General features: G+C 43.0%; 1 pseudogene; it reads right to left on the reverse strand.

Annotated features, from left to right (window-relative positions):
* Positions 1 to 11,634: 11,634 nt before the first annotated feature.
* Positions 11,635 to 11,753, reverse strand: LOC145415518 (5S ribosomal RNA; annotated as a pseudogene).
* Positions 11,754 to 13,164: the final 1,411 nt, after the last annotated feature.

The raw sequence follows: 13,164 nt of genomic DNA on the forward strand, positions 1-13,164 counted from the left end.
AAAATAAATGCAGTGCTAATTACATTTCAACCAGAACTTTGACATTCATTCCAAAGGATGATTAACAGACAATAATGTTATTTCTTGGGTAATTTCGGTAATTGTAGCAGTCCAGCTCTTCATTTCAGTGATAAAACATCATTGTAAACAGAATGTCATCAGACAGTTTTATTAGACAATTTGTTCAAACATAAGAGTGATGAAATTGACCAAGACCATAATTAACAACCTTCACTTTGAAATACATCCCACACCCTGAATAAAAGCTGAAGCTGATGACAAGAAGAGAGAGAGAGAGAGAGGGAGAGAGAGAGACTGCTGAGTTTGGGGCTAACGGGTGTTATAAGGATACAGCAGTAACTGTAAGGAGGATAGGAAGGATGAGAGAAGGATGAGGAAAAGGGGGAAAGGTGGTAGAGAAGCCTAAAAAATGGTATCTGGGTAGCACAGAACATGTATGTCTTGGTGGTCCGGAGGTGCAAATGTGACCATTTCCTATTTTCCTTTTTATATTTTGTGAAAAATTGCTAAACTTATTTTTCTGACCCGACCAGCTGAACACGGAAATTGTAAATTTACATCCAAACCACTAGAGAGTTGAACCTTCATCCTAAAATCTAGCCATTCCACAGTTCCCCCTGCTGACAACCTGGCCCTTACTCTTCTGGAAGAACGTGGCTGCCTTATGTTGATAGCCACACCGATGAACTGGGATGATGCCCGGACTACCTGTAAGACAAATCGTGGAGACCTATACGTTGCTGGGGATTTCAGGGGATTGGCGCAGTATCTTGCTTCCACTGGTTATGATGGTGAGTAGCTGTGGGTTGTAGTCATGGTGGTGAAGATTCTTCATCACTTCTCCCTAAGTCATTCACTTTATCTAATAGCCACTTGAGAACTCCTGTATGCCACCAATGCAAAGTATTTCGATGCCACAAATATATGTATCATAAACAGTACAGTATATAGTTCTAATGCGTTAACCTACTCGAGTAGCCCACGAATAAATGCTACAAACTCTACCGACGGAGTAAGATTAGGGATCTCTAAAATTATTTTCTTAACCCCCAATTAGAAAAATATAAAGCACAAACACTTCCAGCATGGTAATGTTGGGTGATGAGAGGATGTAATTTTTATTAATAATTATTATAGTTTGCAGTGATAAGTGTACTGCAGTATTGTATATTCTTTCCATTACAGGTGGCTTTACATTGAGTGACAAGCCAAATGGTTTCCTGTAAACCAAGAAACCATTTAGAACGCTGGGTGGTAACCATATAACCAAACCATACGTGCTCCTTACGTGTCAAGTGGGTTGGTGGAGGGTTAGTGCCCCTCCCTGTAAAACAAACAACTCAGAGTTAAATGGCCACTCCTTACGGGATTATGGCTTCTGGCAATAGATAGATAGATAGATAGTACTGTATATGTTTATAACTTGATGCTTTTCGTGCTTACTAACCCTCATTTCCCAGTCATGCAACCTTACTCTTTCACACTTCCATCCTTACTTATTTACCACACACCTTCATTCACCTCTCTCACACTTATCATCACTTAATCACCACATACATTCGCTTATTCACCACACACACACACACACACACAAACACCTCCGCTCAGCCACCCAGTATACTACCTCACTTATTCACACACACACACACACACACACACACACACACACACACACACACACACAAATCACGCTCGCCTGATCGGGACGACGGTAGATGCATGAACACCAGTTCTCCAAAAGCTTTAAGTATTTCACACTTAACTGAGTGGCAGGGTTTAGCTGGTTTCACATTGATGCTATTTTCTGTAGATATTATGCAGCCTTTGATTATGGAAATGGATGCATAAGAAGATGGATATTCATTTCATCAAGCCAAGGGAGGACATGGAGAGTGTTGCATGTGAAAGTAAACAATGGCAAGACCTTAATATATTAACTGAATTTAAAGAATGTGTTTTATCGGTTGGTAAGGAAAAATGTACCGTAGCTAAGTAAGACATTGCGCAATTGAAAAAAGAAGATGAAGAACGAGCACTCAGAGAGTGGAACACCCTCCCCCACCAACTGATCAATTGATCTAAGGGTCAAATAAATGGACTTGCTCTGTGGCCCTACCCTTGGACAGATTATTCTAAAAAACAAGCTAATTCACTCGCCTGACCCTTAACCCTTCCACCAAGTTTCAAAGCTCTTTGAGTTAACGCAGCCATGCGACCTCGTAATTTGATCTTTCTCTGTGACTTTGATCTGTGACTGGTTGTTCATGATATTGATTTTTTTTTTTTTAACTTGAATCCTCCACCACATTTGATTTAAAGCGGATAAAGACTAAGTTGCCTTTGCCATGTGAACTTAACATTGAATTATTTTTCTTTAAATCGATGTGGTTAATCCCTTGAGTGAATTTCTACCCATCCACTATGCTTGATCCAAATTGTTTCAAAACCGTTTCATTTATTTTGTTCATATACAGACAAACGGGCTGGAATTGACTTCACCCTGTGACACTGGCCTTTGTCTAATTGTCCTAAAAATTGCATCACTTCGTTCTTGGCTGTCCATTAACACTCCCACGAAGTTTGGTTCAAATCTTTTGATACTGAATCGACCTTTGACTTTGAACTTTTCCTGTTACTTTGACTTTCATATGATTGTTCTCAAAATCAAGTCCTTTCATTCTTGCTTAAATCTCAACCCTTCTCCAAGGTCTGGTCTGCATTGAATAAAAACTGTTGAAGCTGACTTGCCCTGTGAACTTGACGTTTGAACTTTTGTAAAAAAAAATAAACAATAATTATTTTCGTTGGTTGTCCCATAACCCTTCCTTTATGTTTAGTTAAAGTCGGGGCAAAACTGAGTCATTTTGTTCACACACGGAAACACAGATGAAATTTGTCCTTACCCTGTGATTGTGAAAATTGACTGATCGTTCTCAAAACTGACCTGTTTCATTCTTGTGTTACCCTCAGCCATTCCGCCAAGTATGTTCTAATTTGGATTAAACTGATTAAGTTGATTCTGCGAGGCCAGCATTCGGTCTAGCCCTGTGACCTTGACTTTCGACCTGATGTTCTAAAAATTAAAGACTAAGTTTACTGTTGTCTGATCATAAATTCTTCTCTCAGGTTTACTTTATAACGGGAAAAATCAGTGTGAGTTATTTTGTACACACACACACACACACACACACACACACACACACATACACAGTCTCTCTTTCTGTGTGTGTGTGTGTGTGTGTGTGTGTGTGTCTGTCTGTCTGTCTGTCTGTCTCTCTCTCTCTCTCTCTCTCTCTCTCTCTCTCTCTCTCTCTCTCTCTCTCTCTCACTAATTCATGACACCTTCACTCCCCACATACCTTCACAGACGTCACAGAAAATCAAGACATACTCATCACACACCTTCACACACCAATCAACGTATTCACCACACACCCTCACACACCTATCAACTTATTCATGACACTCTCACACACCAGTCAACTTATTCACCACACACCCTCACACCTACACAACTTATTCACCACACACCCTCACATCTACACAACTTATTCACCACACACCCTCACATCTACACAACTTATTCATCACACACCCTCACATCTACACAACTTATTCACCACACACCCTTACACCTACACAACTTATTCACCACACACCCTTACACCTACACAACTTATTCACCACACACCCTCACATCTACACAGCTCACACAGCACACATCCTCACTCATTCACCGCCATCACTAGATAATGTCCTTTCCATCCCAGCCTCTACGAACACAGAATTGAAGCTGAGACCTGGAATTCACAGATGGTCAGTCGTAGTCTTGGGGCTGTTTGAAACGCAGTAAATATTGAAAGTCTGCATTAGTGACCCTCCTGTAGTGAATAGGCTTTAATTTAAGCATTCAGAGAACAAAAAAGTTTAAGTTAATGGTTTCAAATACACATAAAAGATTAATGCAGAAAACCCGTTTGTCTATGTTTCAGCCTTCATCTGGGATACAGCTCCCAAATAATCTTTTTAGGTCTCCAGTACTGCATACTGAGTGGTGTAGAGGGACAAGAGGGACACAAAGTTGGACTATGAGTCTGACCAACCCATGAATCAAGATTGGGATCTTTCACTTGTGAGCTGGATGTGCTAACCAGTAGGCCACCGACCCCACTAAAACTTTTCCTTCCTTTTCTCCCAGATGTGTGGGTAGGTGCCAAGTCACGATCTTGGATAGATGGTCGGGCAGTGTCAGACAGCGAGTGGTATAACAACCCCAATGGCCCAGCCAAGCCAGAACCCAATGGACCCACGACAGAGTGTGTGCGGATGCACAACTTTGGTGTCAACAGTGGCCATTGGCTGGCGGACATCAAGTGCTACTTTGAATATCCTTTCTTGTGCCAGATGGATATGTTATACCCTTGAACAGGACACTGCAGCCAGAGAGAGAGCGAGAGGGAGAGAGATACCGTTCAAATGGCATGGATTTCCACACACGAATCAAGAACTGACTCCCGCAGTGCCCACCGAACGGATAATATCTGAGGCAACTTGAACTGTCATTTCTGCTGTTAGACAAATGTCTCACCACCTTCACCATAAAGAGGCAAGCAGAGGATTTTGAAAAGTCATACATTCAAGCGTACACTATAATGAACAGTGTTTGCCTGTCTGTTTTATCCACTGTTGTGTTTAAGTGATGTGCATGGCCATAGTTTTCAAGCAACAGTGATGAATATTTCCTTGTGCATGTAGGCGGCTTAACGGAAAGTCACGAGAGCCTAAAAGATAGCAAGCAAGGTTTGGAGAGGAGCCCAGCCATTGACCTAGACCCCCTACCAAAACTTCTACCCATATTATTCAGTATATACAGTATTAAGGGACATTTTGCTTTGCTATAGTCAAAGACAGAGGTAGGTATCTGGTGCCACAGATGCCTAATTTCTGTTTTTGGGGAAAGGAGCCACAGCCTCCGACTCCAAATTTCAACTCGGTGATAAAAGAAATCGACTGTTTTCAAGATAAGGAATCGAATTTTGAGAATATAATTACAGTTACTGAAAGCAACGGGACAACAATGAAGGACTGACGAGGATGTGCAGGCGTCATTGCCAAACCTATATGATAATATCCACAGTTGTTAAAAAAAAAATGAAGGCTGAGTATGTATAGTGAATGACCCAAGTAAGTTATGGACATCAGAGAAAATGATTATGTACGTCGTGAGTGAGAGGAGGCAGCCCCCGACCATGTCCCGCAAAGAAATAATTCACTGTTAAAATAAATGGTTACCTTAGCTGGTGTGGTGTGTTAACGGGTGCATGCACTGGGGTCCTTATTCTCGGAGACTCCCTGGCGCCTCTACCATTGTGATAAGAGCTGCATAGTACATCTCGCTTGTGTACTGTGTCATTTATAACTTTGAAAGTATCGACACAGATTACGTTAATAACATACTGTATTAGTGATTATTAGATTGATGTCTGGTGCAATAAGTAAATGGAAAAACTACGAGTAGAGATCCTCCTTAACCGACGAGAATACAAGCTTGTTTGATATCATAATGAGCTACACCAATTGAACGTAACATTGATAAATTGACCAAAGCACCGGTAGTAAAGGATTTCTTATAACCTCTAACACTTTGATGTCTCATCCTGGTTTCTTGCAGACGATTTTCCTGAGCTTATGAGAGACTTTTCAAACTAGAATGGTTAAGTAGAGCGTACTCTGACCTTTTTCCAGAGAGCGGTCTATCCCATTATAATATGACATGAAAGTAACATGAAATAAGAAAAAAGACTTCATCGGGCAGAATGGGTAATCATACTTATACACAATGCATGTCATTACCTGAGATTGAAAATTTTATGAAGCAAAATCAATAGCCTCTATATCAATTTACTTCACATTCAGAGTCCTATGGTGCTTGTAAAATGGATAATATCGTTTGGGTATGCTTGAAAAATATGTCAATGCTTTTGCAACCCTGATGGGGATAATATTTAGAACAATGAATTATTTTGGTTTCTATATTCACACTTTGCTGGATGAAATGAACTGGGACGATATTAAAACTGTTCCAGGCACTGAAAAGGCTAACGCACCTTACACATACCTTGGAAAAATTGTTAGAATTATGAAATATTACACCAGAAATGTTTTTTTCACTCACGGCTCAAAGGTACAGATTTAATATTATCAATGGCATCTTCTGGCGACAACATTTAGATGAGGAGAGGTTAAATATACATATTAACTCAAGACACTGTTTTCAATATACTAAAATTAGTTGGAAATATGTGGGATGCAAATTCGATCCAGGACCAAAATAAAAATACAGCTTAACGCACTGAATTCCACCAAGCCAAAGTTTTTCGTTCTTCCACAAGACCCACCACTATGTTATAAAACCACTCGCCGTAGTACAGTTATACTAGGGCAGAATGAGACAGCCCCAGCATATACCCATTACGAACGATGGGTATTAGCACTGAAGTTGTGACATTTGAAGGTATGATGAACGTACGAAGAGTGTTGGTCCCCAGAAAATTTACTGAAAATACTATGGGTTAAGGTTCATAACACACACACACACACACACACACACACACACACACACACACACACACACACACACACACACACACACACACACACACACACACACACACACACACACACACATCTACTGTATATCCATCTATGCATCTATCCATATAGAGTTTGATGGATAGATAACTATTATATTGATATATATTTATACATGTTCAATAAATAGACATACATTTATACATATATTTACATCTATACCTATCTATCTTCCTACGTATAAAGTAAATTATCTAAATATTACCAAATATATCTGTGTACTCTATCGCTCTCCCAATGCTTCTTCAGAACCCAGTGTACTTGACTCCATATCCACACAGTCAAGTAACTTTAACCTTACCATTAATACCGAAAATACCATTTTGGGTGATTTTAACGTACATAATGTTGAATGCTTATTGCATTCTGCCAGGACTGACGATGCTGGTTTAGAATGTGAGCTGTTTGCAGGGTAGTTTAATCTTACGCAGTTGGTAAAGCAACCAACCAGAATACTCTACCGGATAATGCTGACAAATAATCCAGATCAATACAGAAAAGAAGTACTGTCACCACTTGGTTCCTCTGACCACAATCTCATCAAAGCCTCAGTAGTTAGCCTCCCTAAACCTCCCCGTTCTGAACCTGTCAGGGTGACCCGATGGCACTTCGATACGGCAAACTGGGATGGATTTTATCTTGCTGACATTCCATGGCAGTCTTTCTTCTCTTGTGATGTCAGTTCTACCCAGTTCCACATTAATGACTTAATACTATCTGGTATAGATTTATTCATACCAAATCAACAATTCACTAAAAGATCGAACTCTCCAAAATGGTTTGATAGCATTTGTGCCAGTACAGTGGCCCAAAATCACTGGCATATAACTTTTACTTAAAATAAAAAACATCTGAATCACTCTGTCAATTTGAAACTGCTAGAAGCATGCAAAAACTGTAATAAAAATCGTTATATTAAACTTTCTTCAAAATCAAGCATAAAAACTGCTGAACAACCCTAATGACAACAGAATATTCTGGTCAACTCTCTAATCTTTCAGTAATTACTTAAAAGTGTCATCATTCATTCCCCCACTAAAATCTTCAGATGGTAACATTACAAACTAGAATGACGCTCAGTAGAGCGCATCCCTCCGCCAACGCCCTATCTTGCAATGTTAAAAAAAGTGAAAAAAAATTCCTGGATCCGCACCTTTATCCGGATAAACAACAAAATTTAATGGAGTATATTCTGGACCAAGGCCCATTCTTCTACCAAGTTTTGTGGAAATCCGTCCAGTAGGTTTTGTGTAATCTTGCTCACAAACCAACCAACAAACAAACAAACGGACAGGGGTGAAAACATAACCTCCTTGGCAGAGGTAATGACCCGCATGGGAAAGTGAATATCTCTGCCAGTACATTTGACAGAAATTCTACCATAGAGGAAGTCAACAAGAACGTCCCAGTACTAGAACTTGACTCTCCTGAAATTCGTCCACTTAAAACACAGACAAGATACTGTGGCTCAATCGGCAGAGAGGTGGCCTGCAGTCCTGCTGGACCCAGGTTCAAATCCCCGCTGGGGCAGGGAACACTTTAAGGATTTGAATTTCATTAAAGCAGACTTTACTAATCTACCAGAAGACCCGCCGACATGTCGCAAAAATAGCCCAGCTAATACCAGTACACCAGTCCTGTATGAGACAGCCATAGAATGTATTTAATATGGAGAATGGGTGTTAGCGCCGAAGTGGTAGAGGTGTGTGGAATGTAGGAGGACTATTGGGCCTTGGAAGCAGGCTGTGAAGTCTAAGCCCAGAGCCGGACACATAAAAAAAAAAAAAGACAATTTACCAAACAACAAAGCTCCTGGCCCAGATAGAATTCCTCCAATTAATTTGGAACATTGTTCTACAGAACTTGCCTCTGTTCTAGCTTGTAATGCTAGGTGTTTTAGGCTCGGCTTCCCGTTCCGTAAACACCTAGCATATAGCAGGGCTCTCTTTTGAGACCTGGGCTTAGACAAATAAGAGAGAGGCAGGACACAAAAACTCTGGACAACAACCCTACACGTGTATTGCTTAGTCAGACAGGGGAATAAGTAGATGTTACAGACACAAGTATACTGGGCGATTAAAAAGTCTTATATCTAGATAGGGTTAGTAGTATCTCGCAGGATACTGTTTTCAGTCACAGTGAATAGCACTTAGGGCAGAGCATTCTCAGTTAGGGAAGTCCAGGGTTTCTATACGTGTTGAATTGTTAAGGTTATTTCACACTGGGGAGGGTGGTGTAAGGCACTGGGGTCTGATTGTGATTATGGTAGTACGAGATAGTTTCTGATGGCAGCGTATTTACTTTATTACCCTCCACTCGTATTCTGCTTTTGACCAATTATTATCACTTTCTCTACCACTTTGATCTTGTCACTGTATTATTCTGTACACTGTTCACTGTATCTGTTATTCTCTCCAACACTGGGTATTGTCGCTGACTTCTGCGACAAAGTCAATTCACTGTTCTGCCTAGGTACTGTTTGATCACTGACATTGCACAGTTATGGTCACTCCGGTCTATGTCTGGTGCCAGGGGCACGGGCGGAGGGGCGGCACAGCTCCGCTACTGATGGGGCTGGGCACCACCAGGGGCCTCTGTACACAGAGGTCACGAGATCACATGCAGGGGCGTCCGTTCTCATCCAGGGCTGTGGGTGGCGAAAGGTCCAGCACTCTCAGGGCTCGGGACAGGAGTGTGGCCCTCAGGACTGGGGCCGAACAATAGCCTGAAACAGTTGTTCAAGCTCCTGACGGAAGATGAGGACCTCCGCCATTGAGGTGTGGGGAGTTCCTGCCCGAGAGTTCTTGGGGCAGTCTGGGGTTCCTGAGGGCTGCGATCTCCGGGGCTTGGCGGCACCAACAGGAAGGGGCTGCGGCACAGGTCTGCGTCAGAGTCCATCAGGTGGGTCTCCTCCAGAGCCAGTTGTAGGGAGCAGAGGCCGAGTGAGATAACAGGGCCTCTCCAATACTCCTCTATGCCCGAGACTCCCTCTGTGTCAGGGGTCGGGGAACAGGCGTCAGTAACAGGCGGCAGAGCGGCTACAGGCCGTCTCCTGCCGTAGGGCCCGGCTACTGGCCGTGGCTTCCTAGGGGCACGGCTACAGGCCATCGCCAAGGCTCAGCTACTGGCCGTGGCCTGAGAGAGTGTGTGGCTGTCAGCAAACCCAGGGGCATCTTCGGAGCGGCTACAGACCGTCCGACAAAGGCAGGAGCGGCTACAGGCCGTCTCCTACAGGAGGGGCGTTGAGCGGCTACAGGCCATCTCAGAGGGAATACCTTTGGAGTGGCTACAGGTCGTCTGACAAAGGCGGGAGCAGCTACATGTAGTCTCCTCGTTACCGTCAGAGCGGCTACAGGCTGCCTCCTTCAGGAGGGGTGAGTGGCTACAGGCTGTCTCATGGAGAACACCTTCAGAGCGGCAACAAGCCATCTGACAAAGACGGGAGCGGCTACAGGCCGTCTCCTGCAGGAGGGGGTTTAAGCGGCTACAGGCCATCACAGGAAGAACACCTTTGGAGCAGCTACAGGCCGTCTCCTGACGAAGGTGGGAGCGGCTACAGGCCGTCTCCTTAGCAAGGGGCGAGCGGCTACAGGCCGTCTCCTTAGCGAGGGGAGAGCGGCTACAAGCCGTCTCAAGGAAGACACCTTCAGAGCGGCTACAGGCTGTCTCAAGGAAGACACCAGAGCGGCTACAGGCCATCTCAAGGAAGACACCTTCAGAGCGGCTACAGGCCGTCTCAAGGAAGACACCTTCAGAGTGGCTACAGGCCGTCTCCTGATGCAGGCGGGAGTGGCTACAGGCCGTCTCCTTAGAACCCTCAGAGCAGCTACAGGCCATCTCCTGATGAAGGCGGGAGCGGCTACAGGCCATCTCCTGACGAAGGCGGGAGCGGCTACAGGCCATCTCCTTAGAACCCTCAGAGTGGCTACAGGCCGTCTCCTTAATGAGGGGTGAGCGGCTACAGTCCATGTCTGGGGTGCTGGCAGGAGCTGGATAGGCAACTCCACCCCTTAACTGGTTGGTGAAGGCTTGCCCAGAAGGTAGTGTGGTATTGCTGCTATGGTGACGGAAGGCAGGCTCTGGGTCATAGGGGTGCACAGCCCAGGCTGACTTAGGCCATTGTCGCACCGAGTCCCGGTGCGCTGCTGCTGCTCCTCTGTGGGCTCCTTGTGCAGGTGTCTGGGTGTTCACAGGGCACTATGCTGCATTTTATAGCTAAATTATTCAGACTATGCATACGTACTTCTTCATTCTCGATTTCATGGAAAGAAACCAATATTCACCCAATTCCAAAGAAAGGAAGTTCATCTGACCCCTCTGATTACAGACCAATAGCTATCACATCTTCTCTTGGTAAGTTATTTGAAATTGTAATTAATAAGCACATAGTTAAACATCTTGAATCCAACAACTAATTGTTTTTACCACGAAAGATCCATCAGTGACACAATCAATCTCCTGACTCATACCAACCAACAATCAATTGAGCAGCATGGAGAAGCTCATGCAGTAGACCTTGATATTTCTAAAGCTTTCGAAAGAATGTGGCACCATTCCCTGCTGTCCAAACAACTCAACGCCAGTGTGCCACAAAGATCAGTTCTGGCCCCAACTTTGTTCCTAGTTCATAATAACCCTATAACAAAAACGTTAAGTAAGTACTACATTATCACAAGCATTGGCTCTGAGAAGTCCATGTTTTGGAAAAAAAAACACACACTTATAATAAGAATATATTAAATCTAAAAAATACATAGAAAATACATCCTTTGTACTTTCATTTCCCCAACCAATAAGTGACTTCAAACCAAAATTTAATGGTAGAGGAGTAACTTGAAAAAAAAAAAAATCCATCCATTGCCAGATGCCATGTATCCCAAACGGGGTGGTCAAGGGCTTAGAGTTAATTGTTTTACAGGGAGGGGCACTAATCCTCCACCAACCCCACTTGACACGTAGGGACGCCAACAGCATCTGGTGTTCCCAGGCGGTCACCCATCCAAGTACTAACCAGACCCAACGTTGCTTAACTTCGCTGACCGGACGGGAAGCGGTGTACTCAACGTGGCATGAACATGCAAATTTTACTACATGACTAAAGAAAAAAAAAATCTAAGGTAGTGATATGATAGCAGCTGAAGACTTCTCCTCTGGCAGACACACATCCAGGTCATCGGAACCTCAGCTGGTGCAGCCACAACTCCCTGGCAGGACAATGCACTGTGATGGAGATAGACAAAAAATGGGTATTTTATTAGAGTGATAAATGGACTTCCCTTCAATAACAGTTTCTTTTATAATTAGTTACACCTGTAAATGCACACTAAGTGCTATGATTTCCTCTCTAAGGCTTTACCCAGTGATTTCAAATCCAATTTTGGAGGGTGACTAAAAATAATATTGTATCTCCTGTATCTGAACATTATTTCATGTGTATGCAGTGCTAGTATACTAAATAATTTTGACTTGCAGGTTTACCAGAGCATCATTACTTACCTTGAATTGCACACAGTCACCACAGATAGGGTAGCAGTGCCCCAGGCAGACAAGTTTCTGACGCCTATTACACCCATTGATTATAATGCACCCGTGGTGTTCATCAGATACTCCAGTTCTTCATCCTTCATTGCTTTATATGCCTTCTTTCAGTAAAGTCACTATAATGCCACTCAGAGAAAAACAGAATTCAGTACCTGCAAGGAAAAACACATTTCACAATACTTCATTATCACAAACTATATGCCCCTAAGGCCCGGACTGATGCAAGACCAGTATCACAAACAATGGGCATGTGATGCCCAAACATAGGACAGTGCAAAAAACCCACGGAGCGAGCGGCACAATACTACCTCTCCCAAACACAACAAGACGTCGACTGAGAGTACTGAGCCAGCCAACTGCCTTGGAAGGAAAGTCATGTAATGATCATGTGACCAAGGTAGCACTGGCCATGATATAGTCAAGGTTTCCATTCTAGGGTTAAAGATCTCTTATCTGTCACCTACAATCCGATCCATTCATATGCAGATGACTCAACACTTCACAGTTCATTCACACTCAAACACCCATTTACATAGTCTAATATACCTAAGTCTCAGCTCATTACGGCCATCTCCATAAATAAAGGCTTATCTTAGATCAATGAATGGGGACAAAATAACCTTGCTTCATGTAATGCTAGTAAAACCAAGTATATACAGTTTAATAATGGACAGATATTGCCAGATTCATATATTACCTTCAGTGCTACTAATAATCCCATCTCCAGAAGTATTGAAATTTCCGGAGCTTCCCTTAACATTGCCCTCAGCTGGACCTCTCATGTTAGATCACTTGCTAAAACCACCTCAAAGAAACTTGGAATATTGTAGAGTCCGTAACTTCTTCACTGACGAGCAGTTAGCTATAAATAAAAAGAGTCATGTGCACTCTCAGCTTGAATATTGCTCACCCTTACAGAATGGATGTAAAGAGGTTGCACTACAGCAGCAA

Source organism: Coenobita brevimanus, chromosome 102 (assembly GCF_032717465.1).
Source record: "Coenobita brevimanus isolate Jiangsu-jjx chromosome 102, ASM3271746v2, whole genome shotgun sequence".
Classification (NCBI taxonomy): domain Eukaryota; kingdom Metazoa; phylum Arthropoda; class Malacostraca; order Decapoda; family Coenobitidae; genus Coenobita; species Coenobita brevimanus.